This window comes from Manis pentadactyla, chromosome 1 (assembly GCF_030020395.1).
Source record: "Manis pentadactyla isolate mManPen7 chromosome 1, mManPen7.hap1, whole genome shotgun sequence".
Lineage (NCBI taxonomy): Eukaryota > Metazoa > Chordata > Mammalia > Pholidota > Manidae > Manis > Manis pentadactyla.
In genome coordinates, this window is record NC_080019.1 from 213,043,283 (window position 1) to 213,063,761 (window position 20,479).

The 20,479-nt window shown below is 34.5% G+C and overlaps 1 protein-coding gene across 3 annotated transcripts in view; it reads right to left on the reverse strand.

Moving 5' to 3' along the window:
• CNTN4 (contactin 4) overlaps positions 1-20,479 on the reverse strand; it is a 979,742-nt gene that overhangs the window by 700,894 nt on the left and 258,369 nt on the right. Inside the window, exon 3 of one of the 3 annotated variants that reach the window (XM_057507209.1) lies at positions 19,597-19,652. The exons of the other annotated variants lie outside the window; for them this stretch is intronic. The gene's annotated coding sequence lies outside the window, so the exon portion shown is untranslated. The remainder of the gene's footprint in view (positions 1-19,596; positions 19,653-20,479) is intronic. 3 annotated transcript variants of the gene reach the window in all.

The following is a 20,479-nucleotide window of genomic DNA, read 5'->3' on the forward strand; positions in this document are numbered from 1 at the left end:
TCATGTGAAAATATTTTTATTTATAAAAGAGAAGATTCAGTTTTGTTTTTATAGCAGAATGTGTAATTTTCAGTCCAATTACTCAACTCTTATCCCAATATACATGCATAAACACAATAGTTTATTAATTCCCCTTTTATAACAAGGCATAAACATATGAGTTAATAATAGCAAAGTTACAGAATGACCTTAGAATATGATGTAGAACAGGTTTCTCAACCTTGACACTACTGAGATTTTGAGCTAGATGATTCTTGATTGTAGAGACTATCTTGTGCAATTCAGGGTATTTAACATTATCCTTGACATCTACCCATTAGATACCAATAGCACCCACTCCCCAGACAACTAAAAAAATGTCCAAATGGTTCTTGGTGCCAAAATTATCCCTTGTTGAGTCTTTGTTCTCCTTGAGTTGCAAACCTAGGTGGGTGGGGTTAACACAGCTACATAACAATGAAAGAGACACACACAAAATGCTATTAAGTTTAAAGGAGAACCTCTCCTTTTTCAAGTTTTTAGCATTTCATCATGTGTTGTCTCACACTTCATTATACTATGGCCCTGATTAAGCCAATTCTTTATCATCATGAGATACTTAATAAAACCAACAATACGTTGCAACACCCAAAACAGATTTCCAGTGATTTATTTTAAGCACTCTGATTATACCAGAAGAAAAACTGAGCTGCACAACAGTTTTTCAGGAGAGGTAAATGCCAAGTATTTAGAACTTTTTAAAAGTCAGTTTTCAACATTACGCAAGACTGTGTTCACATTTCAATGGGCAAACACAGAAGACTAAAATACTGGGAAGATTATATGTTCTTTTCAGTACTCCCAGTTCAATAAAAGATAAAATAGAGTTGTTTAGGGGTAAAGGGAGGAAAAAGAAAACTAAATATTCCAGAAATATTGAACTAGAGAGTGAAATATTTTTTACTGTTAAAAACAAGGCAGTGCAATTTAATCATTAACTTCTGCTCAAATTGACCTTCTGTTTCAAGTGCTCTGTATGTTACAATCTCCTCCTTATCCAACCGCTTCCAATATGAAGTTTTCCATATACATTGTGCTCCAAAGTGGACACATCTAGTCACAATATATAGTGATGATCTATTCACCTGGCTTTCACTCTGCTCTATTAATTCCCTTAAGGCAAGATATGCATTTAGCACTTTATTGCACAGTACTTAGAATTTGGAAGAACTCCAAATTATCTGTTTAACATGTGAATAAATGAATGATTGAACCATCCAATAGACATGATTTAAGTTAAGTACATGCTGGTTAAGGTCTGCATCAGTCTTCAAGTAGGAAATGATTTGTTATAGATGATACTGATACAACCTCCTTGATATGTGTGTAACTTCTATCAGGAACTGTAGCACCTACCTTGTTAGTAACAGACATACCTGCCATTACACTGGGCTCCTAAGTAAGCACAGGAGTATTATATATTATAGAGTATTATGTGTACATCATATATGATATATACTGTACACTATACATAACAATAATTACCCAACTGTATTAGTTCTTTCCAAACAGTCAATGAGTCCAGCTATAAAAACTGAGTCAACTCCTGCAATGGGGGAGGGGACAAAGGGAGGGGATTGATAATATAGTGAATGTTGAAACCACAATGTTGTTCATATGAAATCTTCACAAGATTGTGTATCAATGATACTTCAATAAAAAAAAAAATCAATGTATAAAAATACAAAATTAAAATGTTTAATGTTTTTAAAGATCAAAGTCAACTCTATCTATAAACTTACATCCAGCTAATTAAATGGTACAGACCTGACTGAAGAATCTCATGGTAGTCAAACCTTATAAAGTCTCCATTTCATTATGTCAGAGGGCTGTTGCTGGTTGCTCTATACCTTGCAAATAAATATGTACCATAATTTAGTCAGAGAAGATGATTACTTATATTGCACAAAGTGGAAAAGCCCAGAAGATTCAATGATTTGATGCAAATATGACATATTCATAAACTCACCAGTAACATCTAACTGCAACTGGAAGGCAGAGAGCAGTACATCTCCTTAGAGGATGGAGTATTCATTAAAGAGAAAAATGCATGCTTTTGCACACATGCCCTGTGATTGAACCAGTTATACTTTTTCATTCATCACATATTTTGGCATTTTGTAAAAAGGCCTTACACTCTTTGATCACATAACTATGGGATTTAAAAAATTTTCTATAAAACTCAAACAAAAAGCCAACATAGTAATTCATTGCATATAACCAATAAATTGATACTAATAATACCATTATAACTTCATGATGAAAAATGACCATGCACTTTAGTTCTGATTTGTGTTGCCATTATTTACCATTAGCTTTCATTTATACATGCTAATAGGGAAAGTAATGGTGTGGGGAATCTGAAATAGTAAATCATCAAATATCATTTTTAACTGGTTCTAGAAAGCATGCTTCCTTTATTTTCCCCACAGCAAGTTTACACTATTAACTACTCAGTTTTGATAACAATTAAAACTTATTTCAGTTATCTAACAGCATTCTAGATGCCAGAGGTAAATAAAGGGAGTTATTTTCTATAGCTTGTTCCTACAGATATTAAATGCTTCAGAGGATAAGAAGAAAAAAAATATTTGCTGAGTGCTTAATATGACAAGCACTGGCTAAGTCCTTTTAAATATGATGTCATTTCATCCATATTACCCTGAAAGGTAGATGTTATTATCTCCATGTTGTAAGTACAAACACTAAGACTCAAATGGTAAGCTTGCCCAAGGTCACACAACCACTAAGCCATGTTGTTACTCAGATTGCTGAGTGGACGGACTGTGACATCCACCTTGAATAGATGGAAATACTGTATCCTTTTTGTTGAGTATCCTAAAGATAAAGCTGGCAGAAACTGTTAGAAACCAAAAGAAATAATTTTGGCCACAGCTAACTTTCCTTTCTCCACACGAAGTAAGAATGTTGCATGGGGGGAAAACAGATATTCCCAAATCACTGATTATGATATGTAGTAGGTTTATGAATCAAACACTGTGTAGAAACCATGCATTGTATTACATAAAAGACAATAGGCTGGAGGTATTTTTAAAAACTCTAAGCAAATGACATATTCAATGTAGTGTTCTTTCAGAAATATGTTGAATATCACAGTATTTTAAATGTACAGATGTTAAAGCATGATAAACACATAAAGGATTAAGAAGATGATGACTATTTATAGTAGTTAATTAAAGCTGAACTACATGCTGCAGGATCATATAATTGGAATTACAGATTATTTGTTTTTGCATTGAGAAAGGACACAGCCCATTCACTGAAAAGGTCCTTAATAAATCTTAGTTTTATTCTCATCAGTTTTCTTTAGCCCAAGTTACTTATCTTATTGCTGAAAATATACTTCCAGCTGTCAACATTTTAGTATCAATCAGCAATCTCTCTGTATCCTAGGCTTTGCTTTGAAAAAGCTTGGCTGATAAACAGATAAACCTGTCTATCCATGTGTTTATGTTTACAGTACCTGCTTGAGCTGGAAACCAGACAGTGATAGTGAATTAAGGCTATATATGCTATCATTTTTACTACCTCAAACCAAAGAGAATGGAATAAACATAATAAATATGAAAGTCCCTCAAATTTATAGATGCCACAAAAAGGAGTTTTTAATTTCAGCACTGCTACAAACCAGATACTACACCTACAATGAAGTTTATTCTATTCAGTTCTAAAATAAGAAGTTAACTTTTGTTCTGAAAAAAAAAAAAAAGGTGATTCTGGATGTAAAAACAGTACCTAAATGTCATTGCTATTTAAAGCATGGAGTGTGGACCAGCAGAATCAAGACCACATGGAACCTTGTTAGAAAAGCAAATTTTCAGGCCTGTCCAGGCTTACTAGAACAAAGTCTGCATTTTTAACAAGATTCCCAAGTGATCTTTGGGAATTAGTTAGGAGAAATACTAGGTATCAATTCGTAATAATAAATAGGCACCATGTCATCTAGTCTGCATAAATTCGATTGTGTGGGCAGTCTTGGACTTTCTAATGAAAATATGCAAGTCTTTAACTGTATTTAAATGTGTCCTACAAAATTTACTCTGCTAACTTACTTAACTGCTAGGTATCATAAAAGAGAGCACAGAGAAAGAACAGCATCTACATCCTCCTTCACTTTTTTTAAGTGTAAAGAAAGCACTTTGCCTGTAATAAGTTCCTGACCAGAGTTTGTAACCACCCTACCCCTCCTCTTGCCAATAGCTGGAAATCTTGTAAACAATAGGAAATGGAAACCCTGAGCCTTATATTGAATTTTCTTTGATACAGGATTAGCAATCAGGAAGCGCTGAGTGAAACAAGGTAAAAAGCATCCAGCCATTACTGAGGGCAGTTTTAGAAGGTAAAGAGAAATAGTTCCCCTGCTGTTAAGTGTTCTTATTATACATTAACCATGGATAAGCCCCACCCTTGCTATAATTTGAGCTATATCAAAACTGAACATCCACAGCAATTTGCTGAATAAAAGAATTGTTTGTGCTGTCTGCCAAGCATAGAGCCCTTTCTCTTAGAGCATGCAACTCCCACAAACCCTGCTGAAAGGAAGTCCTGGTGTCTCCTGGCACCACAGAGTGACTGGAGCAGAGGACTTTTATCTTTGTGGAACTTCTGATTAGGACACAATGACTAAATTAGACCTAAACAAGGGAGTCCATGATTATTGTTAATCCAGGGCTAGGATGACCAGTTTTAACTAATTACATACTAATGGAGAAAGAAGGATCTGCAAAGGGAAAAGAAACTGACATGGCAGAAAAAGAAAGGGAATGAGAAGGAAAGAGAGGGGTAGAGAGAGAGAAGGAGTGGGGTGGGGTGGGGAGCTTCAACCAGCTGAGTAACCACGTGGTCCCAGAAATACAAAAAGGGTAATAACACCTTTGCACCTGACCTGTCAGTTCTGACTTCAGTATAGATGTACTTCCTAGTTGGATAGTTTCTAAGATTCCTTGTAGTCTTCCAGAAAACTAACTTTTTGTTTGGGCTAGTTTAATGGGGTTTCTGTTTCTCATAACTGAGATTTCTTGACCAAGACATTGATCAAATGTGCCCTCATGAAACCAAACTTATGCTATTTTTAAAAACCAAAACTCTTTGAAATCAATATTGTAGTTTTAGTTCATCAACTGAATTGTGGGTGGTATTTGTGGGTCTCTAATTCTTTACATTCTGTATTCCTACCTCTAAATACGGATAAAATTCCATCACAATGCTGTGACTCATAGGTCAGAAGTTAGGCCAAATGCTAAAGTTATTTGAGAAGCAGGCAAACTTGCATAATTCAAGGATGTTACTAAGCAGACGCTAGCTTGGGGGCAAATAAGGGCAGTGCCGGCACCTTTAAATAGCTAATACAGCTTATGAGGCTGTCCAACTACTGACATGGCAGGCTTATCCACTGGGAAGCTATGACTCACTTATTCTCTCAACTCCCCTATGTAGTCTGACGCACTGTATCCCCAAGACACTTCCTGTGATGATGCTTCTATTTCTATCTTGGAGCCTTTTAATTTGTATTTTCCCCAAATGGCTTATGTCTGCTTGTCAAGTGGGATTCTCACCTCACTTGGAACTACTGGCTCTTTGATAAGGAAGAGCAGGCTGGCAAGAAGAGCTGGCATGCCACAGAAACTCGTGTAAGCAATCAACAGCTTCTTCACAGCCAAGTGTGATTTTTCTGCAATGCCAGCCGGAAGCAGCTCAGCACAACAGTCTCCTGCTAATATCAGAATCTCATGCACAAAGTACTTTACCACCTTGGGGAAGGCAAGCATCTGGGGTGCAACTAGCTACTCTGACATCACACTAATGGGTGCATTCCTTGAGCCCCAGGTGCATAACCCCTTTAAGGTTCAGGAACATTCAGTTCCCGTCTACCTACAGGGATATGAACAGTGATTATAAATGGCCTGGAATCAAGATGGAACTCAGCTTGAATCCCAATTCTGACAAAGATTTACTGAGATGGTGGGAAACTTATTTAACGACTCTGAACTTCAGAATTTTTAATCAAACGAGAAGAAAATGTTAGAACTTATCTTTGGATGAGATGGTAAGTATTAAAGAAGAATATGTGTTTATAAGGATTGGTAAAGTGTTTGTAAGGATTACTCAAAATATGTAAGCTGGTATGATCATTGTCACCATCATCAAGAGAGGTCTGCTTTATGTTTTAAAACATGCAAACCTTCCTGTGTTCCCTTGTTTCTGTTGAGTGAAACTAAATGTCACTTAGGTCTTTAAGGCAAGTAGATCATCCCCCTTCTGTCCTTGAGGGAGAAAAACAACTTGAAGGAAAGTATATTGTTAGCATTGTCATGAGGAAGACTCCCCAGAATTGTGGATAAAGCACAATTCTGAATGTCAAGATTTCTGTTTTATGTGAGTATGTGACTCTGGACAAGTCTTTAAACATTTCTGAGTTTCATTTTACAGTCCACAACAATAAAATGAGAGATCTGGCCCAGATGTTACATGGGGCTCTTTTTACTTAATGTTTTCTATGAGTTTACTCTTTCCAGTTATCACTAAATGTTTTCACATAGTTAGAGAACTACACAATTCTCTTAACTATGGAGTAAATAGAATTTGTGCTTTTGAGCTTTGGCAGATAATATTAAGCTAAACTCAACATATGGATGTTTTAAAGTATAGAATTACTAATACATGGAACCACTACATTGCACAGAATTAAAGGTATATGTGATACCATGTTTATTTCAGGCTGTGTCATGCTTTACAGGGCTATATTAATCAGGACTGGTTAGGTTTTGCTATAGTAATCAAGGAATGTCAGAGACTTAATATATTAAAGTTTCATATCTCTCTCCCAAAGAATGCCATTTCCCTGTTTTGCTCCCCATTTTTGTAATATTTCTCATGCTTAAATTTCCACTGGATACTGAGTTATCCAGATAGCTCCTGATTAAATTCAATTTATAAGCATCAATTAAATATTCACTGAGAGCTATTCATTTCTAGCTATTTCATGAACAAAAAATTAATGAAGAGACATTAAGAGAGATTTACCCTAGGTGAATAATAACTTTAGAAGTGCCTTGAGGAAAGGTCCACTCTTAGAATCCTATTCTATTTTTTAATTATTTATTTAGGCATACTTATTTTATGTGTATTTATCTTACACTTGTACACAGCTCTCTACAGCAAATGCCTGTCTCTTCGTTCAAAATTACTAGCATTAGGACAAATTTGTCCTTGTATACTTTTGATGCTCCATTTATTGCACTGCCATCAACCACTTGGTGGAGGTTTTTATTTTCCTGCTATTTTTCTCCCTGTGGAGTACAGATGAGGTTAAAAGGATTATTCAGCAGCTGTGTCCAACCAGCTGCTCTCCAAATCCTTGGTTTTCAAGCTCTTAAGAACACTGCTGGGGATGCCTCTGGTTCTGTCATTACCAACATGGCTAATCCTGCACTTCCCTAAAACTTGGCATCCACCTACCTTGAAGATAGCTGTAATTATGGCTCTCCTTTAAAAGCTCCATTCTTCGAGCAAGGATCCAGTTAGCTTTCATCTTATCTGTAATCTTCTATTTTAATGTGGATTAAAAGGTAAAATAACCACAACCACTTCTCTAAGGAACATTCAGTCCTTGATTTCTTTTTAGACAAGTACCTGTCTCACTTAAAAACGATCTTAATGGAAAGTGCAGATTGCTCAAACTCTTCCATGCCCTGCCCCCAAAAGGCTCACCAGAGATACGTTAACATCCTCTCGTATGTTATTTCATCCTTTTCAGATAAAGTTGACTGTTGTTTCCCTTCAACTTCTCGGTGCTGATCCCCAAGTTTAAAATTATCAAATGTCTCGAACTTGTTACTGGCTGTTTGCTTCAATGTACTTGCCTCATTATATTGGCCCATCAGCACTCTATCCGGGATCTTATTCCACTTTGTCTTTTAATGTCTCCACTGGGTAACAGTATCCAAGTTCATGTGTTCATGAAATCAAAGCCATTTTAATAGTCTGCAGGCAGTACATGCAAGCTTGGATTTTTAATAAACTTTCTATACAATCTTCAGACATCTACATAATCTTTGATTTTTCCTTAGAATTAATTGGCTAAAACAGAACTGACAGCAACTCATGGGCCTCTGGGTGATATCCATTAGTACATATACCTTTGACTGTGACACTCAACTCCTGGGAGTCTATGGTTTGGAGACCACATTTAAAGAGGGGACTCTAATGGGAATTTCACCATGTTTTTGGATATCTATGAAGTACACATTCCTCATTAAATGTGCAGTTAGAAGGGGGACTCTGTGCTAAATGTTCTAAAGACTTTATTTTGCAATTTTGATGAGCTACCATATGTCTTAGTTTCAACATGACAAGGTAAAAATGTATCCTATTTTAATTTTTCCATATGATGTGAGCAATAATGCAAGCTTATTTTGAAAAGCCTTTTGAAAATGTATTTTATAGCAATCAACAAACTCTTCATGTTAACATTACCTTTTGAGACCTCATAATAGCAAACTTAATTTCATTCAATCCATCAGTTTAATAAAACTTGATGGCTCTTTTCACACAACTACTTATAAAATACCACAAACCAAGTAGGGTAAACACCTCATTTTTAAGTAACTTAAGTAAAAAAGATTTCCCCTAGAAATAATCAAATGATTAAATATTAGAATATTAGAAACAAAGTAAGTTCTTTCCTAAAAACAAGTCCATTCTAAACTTGATAAGCTCAAAGAAGAGGATCATTTACCTAAGTTATAGAGCCCTAACTCCTTATTTTATAGATGGGGAAACTTAAACCCAACAAAGTTTAATGATTTCTCTAATAAGCATACAATTGGTTAATATAAAAATGGAAAAAAGGCAGGAGACTTGATATTCTAGCTGTTTTTTCTTCCCATTAGTTCATGTAGAGAGATATAACATAGAGATGTAACATAGATCATTATGGATAATTTGAGCTCCTTTTCTTAAAAATTATAAAATAGATGTAAGAAACTTCCAATTTTAAAAACTTGGTGGGCTTTTCTAATGAAGACCAATGTCCATCTACAAACACAGAAATAACAAATAAAATATAAACAAAACAATATGCTTTAAAAAAAAAAGTTGGAAAGCTTAAACGCATGAAAGGGAATTCTGAAGGCTGTCATAAAGGAGCAGAGGAATAAGACAAAGCAGTGTGTTTCACCTAGTGGATGGTGTTCAGGGACACACTGGTCCTTGCTATAGGATTTGACAGGTGGTGATCCAGGGTATTAATGCCAAATTAGACACTGCACCACTTGGAGACAGATCTGAAATTCCAGAATAAAGCATGGATCTCCTAAATCCATGAAGGAAAACTTAAACTATGTAAAATGGCCTTAATAATGACTATGGATTTGCTGTCCTCCCTGGGCTCAATGTGTCTCCTGTAAGAAATTGAAAGCTCAAGCCTTTGCCAAGCTAAGTACATGATATAAGTACATGATATAAATGTACTCATGAGGTATAAAAAGTTAACACACGAACTTATCTGCGACCCTTTCAATCCCAGGACCTTGGTAAAGGCAAAAACAAAAGCCACTCTTGGAGCATGCTTTCACAACACAGCTCACGGCATTCCCACAGAAAAGAAGAAAAAATCTAATGTGAGCTCACAATATAAAATTACAAACTATATGAGGAAAAAAAAAAAGAAAACTACCACAAAAAGAATCATCCAGTATAGTAAAAAGAACATGCCATAAAAGCACTAGAAATAATAAACATTATGAACTTGAATAGAAAATCAAAGTGTATTGAAATGATTATAGATAAAAAAGAATTGAACTCATGAAACAACAGAATATTGTGATAAACTTTTTAATAAACTTTCTATACAATCTAAATAGAACTTGCAGAAATTTTTGAAGGTTGATAATTGAAATTTTAAAAACCAATGGACCTTTGCAGTTACAATTAAGTGCTATTCACAAGTATGCTAGTTTTCATTATTATCTAGGCATGTGTTAAGGTTGTATTTCCAGCCTGCAGTCACCGATATCCATATGGCTTCTGAAATGTGAGCAAAAATGCTATGTACAGATACTAGCAAGAATCTCTCAGACCCAATCATGGTCCCACATATTCTCTTTATTTTGCTTCAGTAATCCTGTAAGTATTCCCTGATGTGACTCCATCAGCATGGTTCTTAGAGTAAATATATTGAGCAGATCTCCTGTTAACTTGCATTGGCCATGTAACATGCGGGAGAAATAATGCTTGTTGTTTCAGTCCATGAGTTTTGGGGTAGCTTACTGATGAGGTTAAACTAGCTACCTTGGCTGAAAAGCTTTACAGAAAGTTCAATAGCAGAGGAAACACTGATGAAGAATTTTAAATATTGGAGGAAGAATATGAAGAATTTTTTTTCCAGAATATAAAATGGACATGTAAAGAAATATAAAATATGAAAGGAGAGGAGTAATGGATAGGAGAAATACATGTTCCAACATATATCTAATTAGATACTCAGAAAAGGACAAAAGAAAAATATGTTGAATGTCAATACTCAGATAAGTGATGAATAAGAATTTTCCAAGACTAAAAAAAAAAAGTCTTCAGATTGAAAAGTACAGTATCACATGATAAACTAAAATTATAAAATTAAATATACAATTGTCCATATCCTAATGAAACTGCAGAACTGAAATACAAAGAGAAAATTTTTAAAAAAACAACACAGAGAAAAACTAGATCACATATATACAAAAGAATATTAATTTGACTCAGAAGATTTCATTATCTGTGGTAATAAAGAATATAAAACAATGGAATAGTATCTTCAGTGTATTCAGGGGAAAAAAACTGTCAACTATGAATTACAAACCCAGTTTAATGTTATACAAAAACAATGGTAAAAAACACTATTTCATGATAAAAAATAATAGAGAGTTTACCATAAAGAGAAGCTGCTAAAAGAAATATTTCATGGATATCTTAAGTAAAAGAAATTTGAACTCGAAGGAAGTGGGATGCAGGAAACAATAATGAAAATAATTCAGTAAATATAAGTAAATGTAAGTTAAGCCTTGACTACATTACATACAATGGTTAATTACCAACTGGATGAAAAATACAACTGAACAAAAATAGTACATATACATAAACAACACCAACTCGGAAATTTAGGTGGTACAATTAGAGTTAAAGAATTTTCGGTTTTATTTAAGAATATTGTTAAATCTGGCATTGGTCACTTCAACATTTAAAGAAGCCTACTAAAAATGGAAATTGAGTGAAAAATCCAGGATAATAGGAAGGAATACTGGAATGAAGAGAAATAGTCCAATAAGAAGAAGAAGAACTATGCAGAAATAAAAATACTGAGAAAATATACAGACACAAAATAACCCGACACAAAATTAGATGGTAGAAATAATGTTGAAGTACTTCAGGATTCAAAATAAATGCAAACAATTGAACTCCCTTGATAAAAGCAAAAAAATAGATAGATGATAGATGGATAGATAGATAGATAGATAGATAGATAGATAGATAGATAGATATAGATACATAGATAATAAAAATATAGCTACTAAGAAGAAACACACCTAAAATTACATATAAGGTTTGAAAACAAAGTAGAAAAGGAATCCCAGGCAAGTGTTAATTTAAATAAAATATGATAACTAATAACATATTAAATGAATATTACGTCCAAAAGTATTACTGAAAACCAAAAGAGAATCTTTCCATAATGATCAAAGGGGCAATTCACAGAATTAAAGAAATCTGATGCCCATTCATGGTAAGTAGCCTACCCAGGGTCATATAACACCTAGTAGCAATGCAGAACTATAGCATGTGCTTCTTTATAAAAGTGCATTCTCTTCATTTTCTTGATAGCTTCTAACACAATTAGTATGTTTTTATTTGTTTATTATCTGTCACCCCTATTTAATATCAAACCTAAAACTCAAGGTACATATATATTTTATTTGCCACTGTATCACCAGATCCTAATGCACATTCTGGCATATAATTAGATCCCAATAAATACTTGTTCAAAGAACAAATAACCCAAAGCCTCCAGCTATGCTAGCCATTCACATAGAATAATCCTTTCCGTTATCCATAAGGAAAAGCATAAACCAGCAATTGGGTCAAATGGAGCAATGCACAGACTTTTTTCATAATTAAGATTTAAAATTTCTGCTTAATGTTACAATTTATAATACACTTCACAAAATAACTCAATTATCTTCTATATTCCCGCACTATGATTTTAATTTCAATTTCCGAAGATCCAAAGGTTAAAAAAAATATTTCTACAATGTGAAAAAAGGAAAAATACCATAATAAAAAAGATGGACAATTGAATTGCACATTTTTTGGGAGTGCTTTCTTTTCTTTTTTATTGGCAGCAGCTTTAACTGCCCTGAGAAGTATAGGCACAAAAACATGTTAATGTAAGGCTACAGGGATGTGTTCTCTTAGTTCCAACATCACCCTCTTGGTATGTTAATGCTCCTATCTCAGCACAAGGAATGTTACTACCTCTGCTATGGAAGGCTCTGTTGGCTTCCAAGAGAAACACAAGCAGAATAAAAATCATACTTCTCTGTTAAATATTTCCCTCCCATATCAAAAGTCCCTCAGGGGATGATTAAATTCATTAAGTGCTAGTAGAAATTCTAGCTATTCTTTCTTTCTGTCCAAGATGCCAGCAAAAGAAAAGCCAACCTTGGGTCAACTGAGATGCCAGAAATCTAACGTTACAGCCTAATATTTACAACCAGATAACATTAATTTAAACATATCCATTACAGAGGGCCTGTTTCATAACTGGCAACATGTCTTTGACATTTGTTCTTCCTAACTCTTAAAAGGACCCAGTAATATGGTTATTGGTACTCCTACTTCGTAGTTGAGAAATCTGAGGCTTAGAAAGGTAGTAATTGAAAAAAATTAAAGAATTTACCCATCTCTGTCTGACTCCATCAGTCATAACCTTTGTAATCAACCATGAATCCTTACAATTAGCAATCTGACTTCATCTTTGGCATTGCAGGACATATCAGGAGTTTTAGGAAGATAGCATGTTCTGATTTGAATGACAATCTAAGGAGCCTGCTTATTTTGTTATATTCCCTAGTCACAATATCTGAAGGACAAATTTTGTCTTCCTAAAACATGCATTTCCTAATCTATTACTTTATTGAGATGTAATTCATATATCATAAAATTCACCAATCACTCTATGATTCAGTTTTTTGTACCTTCATAGGTTGCACAACTATCACTTATTTTGAAACATATTGATAACCTCCAAATAGAAACCCTGTGTCCAGCAGCAGTCACTCCACATTCTCCACTCCCCTTAGTTCCTAGAAACCACTGATAGACTTTCTATCTTTATAGTTTTGCCTATTCTGGACATTTCATATAAATGGAATCATACAATGTGCGCCCTTTTGTGTCTGGCTTCTATCACTTATGATATTTAAGGGTCATCCCTTAATGTATCAGTAAGGATGTATCAGTACTTAATTTTCCTAATCTCTTTTATTGAGTAATATCATCTAACAAAAGATGAAAGTTACTCATCAAAACACAGAGGAAAAAATGTGTCTATCATCTCCCAATACCTCAATGTTTGTAGGTTAGACCACATTTTTGTAGAATGAACAAAACAACTTTACATGATGCAAACTCATGAAGAATATTAGTTTCTATTTTATACAAAAAAAGAGTCTAGAGAGGTTAGTTTATCTGCTCAGATATTAGAGTAGGAATTTAAGCACAGGGCTCTGAACACAAAGGCAGAATTATTTTTACTTAGTTGATGGATATATGGCAGGAACAACTAAATGGCCCATTCAGTCACTGATCCTACGATCTTTGATTCACCAGAGACAGGCTCTTAGAAGCTGAGCTAAGCTTTCACATTCCATCAATTCAGAACTCTCTGTGTACCTGAGGACACTGAACTCAAGAGCCTGTCAGAGCTATATATGCAGCAACTAATGTGACATGATAAACTGGAGAACTTAGCAAAAGGCAGCCAATGCTCAGTTTAGCCTTTGTGCCATCTGGGAATGCAGGCCCAAGGTAGATAGATACTCTGATTTCTTTAAGAGACTCTGGAAACTATCGTTACGTGTGAAAGCAAACATTGGCAAATAAAAGTTTATCTATTTGAAATTAAAAGGAATAAAAAGAAAAAATGTATGAATCAAAATAACACTGTCTGGGGGCCGTTCTGATCCACAGGCTACCACTTCTATAACCTGTGGTAGAGAACAAAAGCCGGAGAACCTGAGGATACCAGGCTGACCTTCATTAGGGCCAAAGGAGGATCAGGAAACTTTGAGGGAATCTGACCTCTGCCTTTCAGTCTTAATTCTGGAAATTCCCAACAACTTAAACTTTTCTTTTTCATTACTGAGGTATAATTTGAGACATACTGCATCAGTTTCAGATGTACAATATAATGATTTAACATTTATATACACTGCAAAATGATCACCACATTAAGTCCATTTATCGTCTATCACCACACAAAGTTGTATTTTTCTTTTGTGATGAAAACTTTAAAGAATTTCTTTTTTATCAACTTTCATATTTATAATACGTTATTGACTATATTCATTGTGCTATGCATTACATCCCCATGACCTATTTATTTTACAGCTGCAAGTTTGTACCTCTTTATCTCCTTCACTCATTTTGCCCACCAGCCACCCCTACTTCCCTCTGGCAACCACTGATCTATTCTCTATGTCTATCAATTTCATTTTGTTTGTTCATTTGTTTTGGTTAGATTCCACATAAAAGTGAAATCATATGGTATTTGTCATTCTCTGCCTGACTTATTTCACTTAGCATTAATACCCTTGAAGTCCACCCATGTTGCTGCAAATAGTAAGACTTTATTCTTTTTGATACATGTATAGTATTCCATTGTGTATATGTATATTTATACATATATATAGATATATAGATATCTTCTTTATCCATTCATGGATGGATGGACATGTTTCCACATCTTAGCCATTGTAAATAATGTTGCAATGAACATAGGGGTGCATATATCTTTTCAAATTACTGTTGTTGTTTTTTGTTTTTTCAGATAAATATCCAGAGTGGAATTGCTAGATCATATTGTAGCTCTATTTTGATTGTTTTGAGGAACTTTTGTACAGTGGTTTAGAGTATACACCAATTTACATTCCCACCACCATCAGTTCATGAGGGTTCCCATTTTCTCCATATTCCAGCCAATACTTGCTATTTTTTAAATCTATTTGATAGCCATTCTAACAGGTGTGAAGTGGTACCTCATTTCAGATTTATTTTCATTTCCCTGATTAATAGTGATGCTCAGCATCTTCCCATGTATCTGTCAGCCATCTGTGTGTCTTCTTTGAAAAAATGCCTGTTTAGGTCCTTTGCTCATGTTTAAAATCAGATCCTTTTTTAGTTATTGAGTTTTAAGAGTTCTTTACTTATTTTGGATATTAACACCTTATCAGATGGATGATTTAACAAATATCTTTTCCCATGCAGTAGTTTTCCTTTTTATTTGGTTGATGATTTCCTTCACTGTGCAGAAGTTTTTTTAGTTTTATGTAATACCATTTGTTGATTTTGCTTTTGCTACAATTGCTTCTAGAGTCAGATCCAAAAAGATATCACTAAAACAAAAGTCAAGGAGCTTACCACTTATATTTTCTTCCAGGAGTGTTATGGTCTCTGGTCTTATAGTCAAGCTTTAATCCATTTTGAGTTAATTTTTGGGTAAAAGCTAGTGTCATCTTCATTGTTCTGCATGTGGCTGTTCTGTTTTCCCAGCACCAGTTTTACATTCTTGCCTCCTTCATTGTAATTAGTTGACCATATATGCATGGCTCTCTATTCTGTTCTACTAACCTGTTTTTATGCCAATATCATACTGTTTTGATTACTATAACCTTGTAGTATAGTTTGAAACCAGGGAACATGTTGTATACAGCTTTGTTCTTTCTTAGGATTGCTTTGGCTACTCAGGATCTTTTGTGGTTTCATACAAATTGTAGGATTGTTCTATTTCTTTGAAAAATGCCACTGAAATTTTCATAGGGATTGCACTGAACCTAGATTGCTTTGGAAAACTTGAAGACTTTAACAATATTAATTTTTACAATTTATGATCACAGAATGTCTTTCCTTTTATTTGTGATGTCTTCAATTTCTTTCATCAATGTCCTATATATTCCAGTGTACAGACCTTTCAACCCCTTTCTTAAATTTGTGCCTAGTTTTTTTTTTTCCTTTGGATATGCTTGTGAAGTGACTGTTTTCTTAATTTTTCTTTCAGTTCATTGTGAGTATATACAAAGGCAGTGGATTTCTGTATATTCATTTTGTACCCTGCAACTTACTAAATTTCTTTATTTGTCCTAACAGTCTTTTTGGTGGAATCTTTAGGGTTTTATATATACAAAATCATGCTATCCACAAATAGTGAATTTTACCTCTTACTTTCTAATTCAAATATAAGACAATTTGGAAGTCTTATATTTCTTTTTCCTGCCTAGTGCTCTAGCTAGGACATCTAATACTCTGTTGAATAAAAATGGTAAGGGTGGGTATCCTTGTTTTATTCCTGATCTTAAGGGAAAGGCTTTCATATTTTTCTCATTGAGTATGATGCCAAGAACTTAAACTTTTTTTGGAATAGGAAAAATGTCATTAAATTGTTCACTCTTCCCATGGATAATTACTAAGGCATCCTTTGTGTATGCACTGCTAGGTTCTAGGAATTCCATGATGTACAAGAAGATATAATCAATGGCTTCACAGAATCCACAGTGAGAGACTAAGATAATCAAGTAAACAATTACAGTACAATGTGAATTCATGCTGTTCACATTTATACCAGCACCAGGGGGAAGCCTATCCCAGATAAGAGAAACGAGAGTAGACTTCCTGAAACAAGTAAGTTTTCAGTTAGTGATAAAAAGAGTTGCTCAATGGTGGAAGCAGTAGAGAGGGCGGGGTGGAGAACAGAATATCCCTGGAGGAAGGAATAGAATTAGCAAAAGCAAGAGAAAAGATGGGATATTTAAACAATTTAAAGAAATTCAAGCTGGTAGAACCTATTTTTGAAGATGGGCATTGTGAAAGAAATTAAGGTAGGGAGGTAGGCAAGGGCCAAATAAAATAGAATCTTCTAAAGCCATGCTAAAGAGCTGCAATTAATTCATGGAAAATAGAGAGCAATGAACATTTATAGGTGGTAATCTGATTAGATTTAGGAAGTACACTTCTACTGGCTGTAGAGATGAATGGTAGAGAGACAAGTCTGAGGAAGTAAAAACAGAATAGTTAATAGCAAGTTTGAGCACTCTGAATATCTCGGGATAACACCACCACCATGAGAACAAGCCTAACCCCTCCTAGAGATTTAGAGACCATTTAAAACAGAGGATCACCCTAAATGACCTACAAGCTGACCCATAACATAAACACCATTAGTGAAGACAAGGGAAATCTGTTCTACATCAAAAGCTCCAAATAGCTGACCTGATAAGACTCATGAAATAATAAATGATGATTTTTTTAGCCACTGGATTTTTTTTTTTTTTTACAGAGCAATACCTATTACTAAAAAACACCTTATTCAATTCTGACTTATGAAAAATATATAAGGAATTAAGTGAAATAATTTTCTTTCCTGCCTAAATGCTCTAAATACAAAAAAAAATAAGTATTTTTTAATTGAGGGTGTTAAAAATAACCTTAAGTAATCTCTCCAAAGAGTCAAAATCACACACAAATATTTACCAAATGTCATCATGCCCTGTACTGAGTAACTGACTATTTAATTTTTATCGTATTTGGGAGATAAGTTGGGCATCAAGAGATAATCATTATGAGACAGGGACCATGGGATTAGGCAGAGTAAGGTGAGGGCCTCAGGAGAAAAAGCAGAGCAAGATAATTACAGTCAGAACAATGTAGCAATGTGCAAAAAAGTCCCTATTGAAACTCTGTGATAAGCATTTGCAAAGTCAGAGTCACACTAATTCTCTAGGGTAAAGATACCAGACTAAGAATATAGACATCTTCAGTGAGATCAGTTAAAACTCAAAAGGCCAGCAGCAACTTGGCCTGGAATGTTTGAGTGTTCTGCAGATAAAGAAAAGTGTCTCAGCATAACCCGTGACTTTACTGTATCAATTTAAATCATGACACTGTAAAATTTACCTCAGCCTGCTAAAAGGCCCAGCTTATTTTAACTGTACCTATGTGCTATATTTCCTTCTCTGATCCTAACCAAGTAATCTGCAACCTAGGAAAAAGACTAATTTAGTAAGCAAGCCCAACTATAAACAGCCCAAGAAGTTAAGAAGTAAGATTCTTAACTTACTTCAGCGAACAGGCAACAACCCAGCCCACCTTGGGGGCAGGGTAGGCGGTCTTAATTGACATACTCCCAAAGGGTAACTGCTATCTTGAGAAAGAATCAGAGCAGAAAATTTCTTCTATTACTCATCAAAAATGAGCATTCTGGGACCACTCAACAAGTCTGCACCCTAACCTTTTACCCTCATTCCTGATAATCCTCAACTGTGCATAAAACCCCTAGACAATGAGCCAACCACAGACTCTATTGTCCCCTCCTGGTGTGAGCCGGGAGCTCGGTCCTCTCACTTTATCTCTACATAAAAGCCTGTACCTTGCTCTCCTACCTTGAGTGTTTGTGAAGCTCTTTCTTCGGCTTCATGAACAAGAACCCCGGCATCAATTACACCTTTAAAATAAGTCAGCATTTTATTTCGCATGTACCAATGAAAAGAGAACTTCCTCCACCACCATCTCCTCTGTGTTTGTATTTTTCCCTATGAATGCCTAGTTAACCATAATAAACTTGAACATCACTCATGTCACTTTTAAAGAATACATACTGTTTTGGTAAACAATGTCCCTCAAAGAGATATACTTGAAACTTAATCTTCAGAAACATGAATATAATCTTATTTGGAAAGAGGATCTTAGTAGATATAACCAGGTTGAAATGAGGTCATATTGGACTTGGGTGGATTTTAAACCTGTATCTTTTATTAAGGAAAAAAGATTTTTGATAGTTACATTGCTCATGTTTTATCCCTAAAAGACTTCAACTCTAAGACCTATTTGTAGGCCTTAGTTAACTTAATATTTCTATCAATCTGATTGATAAATGTCCTCTCCTACAAAATCATTTAGCATAAGTATAATAACCTTTACTTTACTCCAGTGCTTTTTCCATGATGCATAATTCCAAAGTTTCTGAATTATCAAATTAATCTGAAGCACAGAGGAGATATCACAGCTACCTTCTCCACAGAGACTTGAGAAAGTTCTCAATTTCTTATTTTCAAGTCTTAATTTATATGACTTCATCATCTTCATTAACTTCAACTGTCAGAAAAACATCAAAAATGATCTTATGATATCTAAGTTTGTAAGGAAAGGATTTCAATGTTTCTCTGAAACTAAGGATGGTACTCAAAGGTAAAGTGCATATAAGAAGAACCTTCCCTATGGGAAGCTTACCTTTTAGGGAAATTCTTGGGGCCACATGCTGTGGAGTTACTGTATGTTAATGATCCCTAGAATGAATGAATGAGTGAATGAATAAATAAATATATAAATAAATAAATAAACATATACAGTTTTCAAGTTTAAATACATTTTTTTTAACCTGATGCTTTACTATTCCCATTCTAAAATTAAATTAGGAGGAAATGAAACTAAATATAGTTGGTACAGATATCAGGCTTGACAGACTTGCCTAGATTAGAATCCAGGAGCCCAGTTTCCTTTGTTTGCTTTTCCTCCTGGTAGACGTGTGACTTTTCACAAATCAATTCACCATTCTATCCTCACTGTTACTAAAATGTCTCTAGGAGCCTGTGATATTTTGTGGTATTCAGAATTAATAAAAGAAACAATTTGCAAAAAAGGTATGTCGCAGAGTTTTAAAATAATAAAAATATGAACAATGAACTATGACACAGGTACGTTTTTGCTACTTATATCACTATTTAAAATGAGGTTAACAATAACAAAACAAAAACCACAACTCTTACCATTAAGAAGACATTATATCTCCTCTTAAGCTACCACGTTAAATTCTAACTGCAAAACAATTTTGTACCTAAGAGTATTTTTCCCTGAAGCTATAGTTTTCCCTCAAAGGCAAATATATACAAGCTACTACTAAAACTAAATGTATATATTTATATCTTCATGTTTATGTATATGTGTGTATCCTGTAACCAAGCTTCTACTGCAGGTAACAGTAGAGTAGCTGTCCTGTAACTTTTTAAAAATTGAAAATATCATTTTATGATACACACACACTTACACACACACAGACAGATTCACCACTCAGAACTATCTTTATGTGAGCTTAGTATACTTTACATTTAGAGAT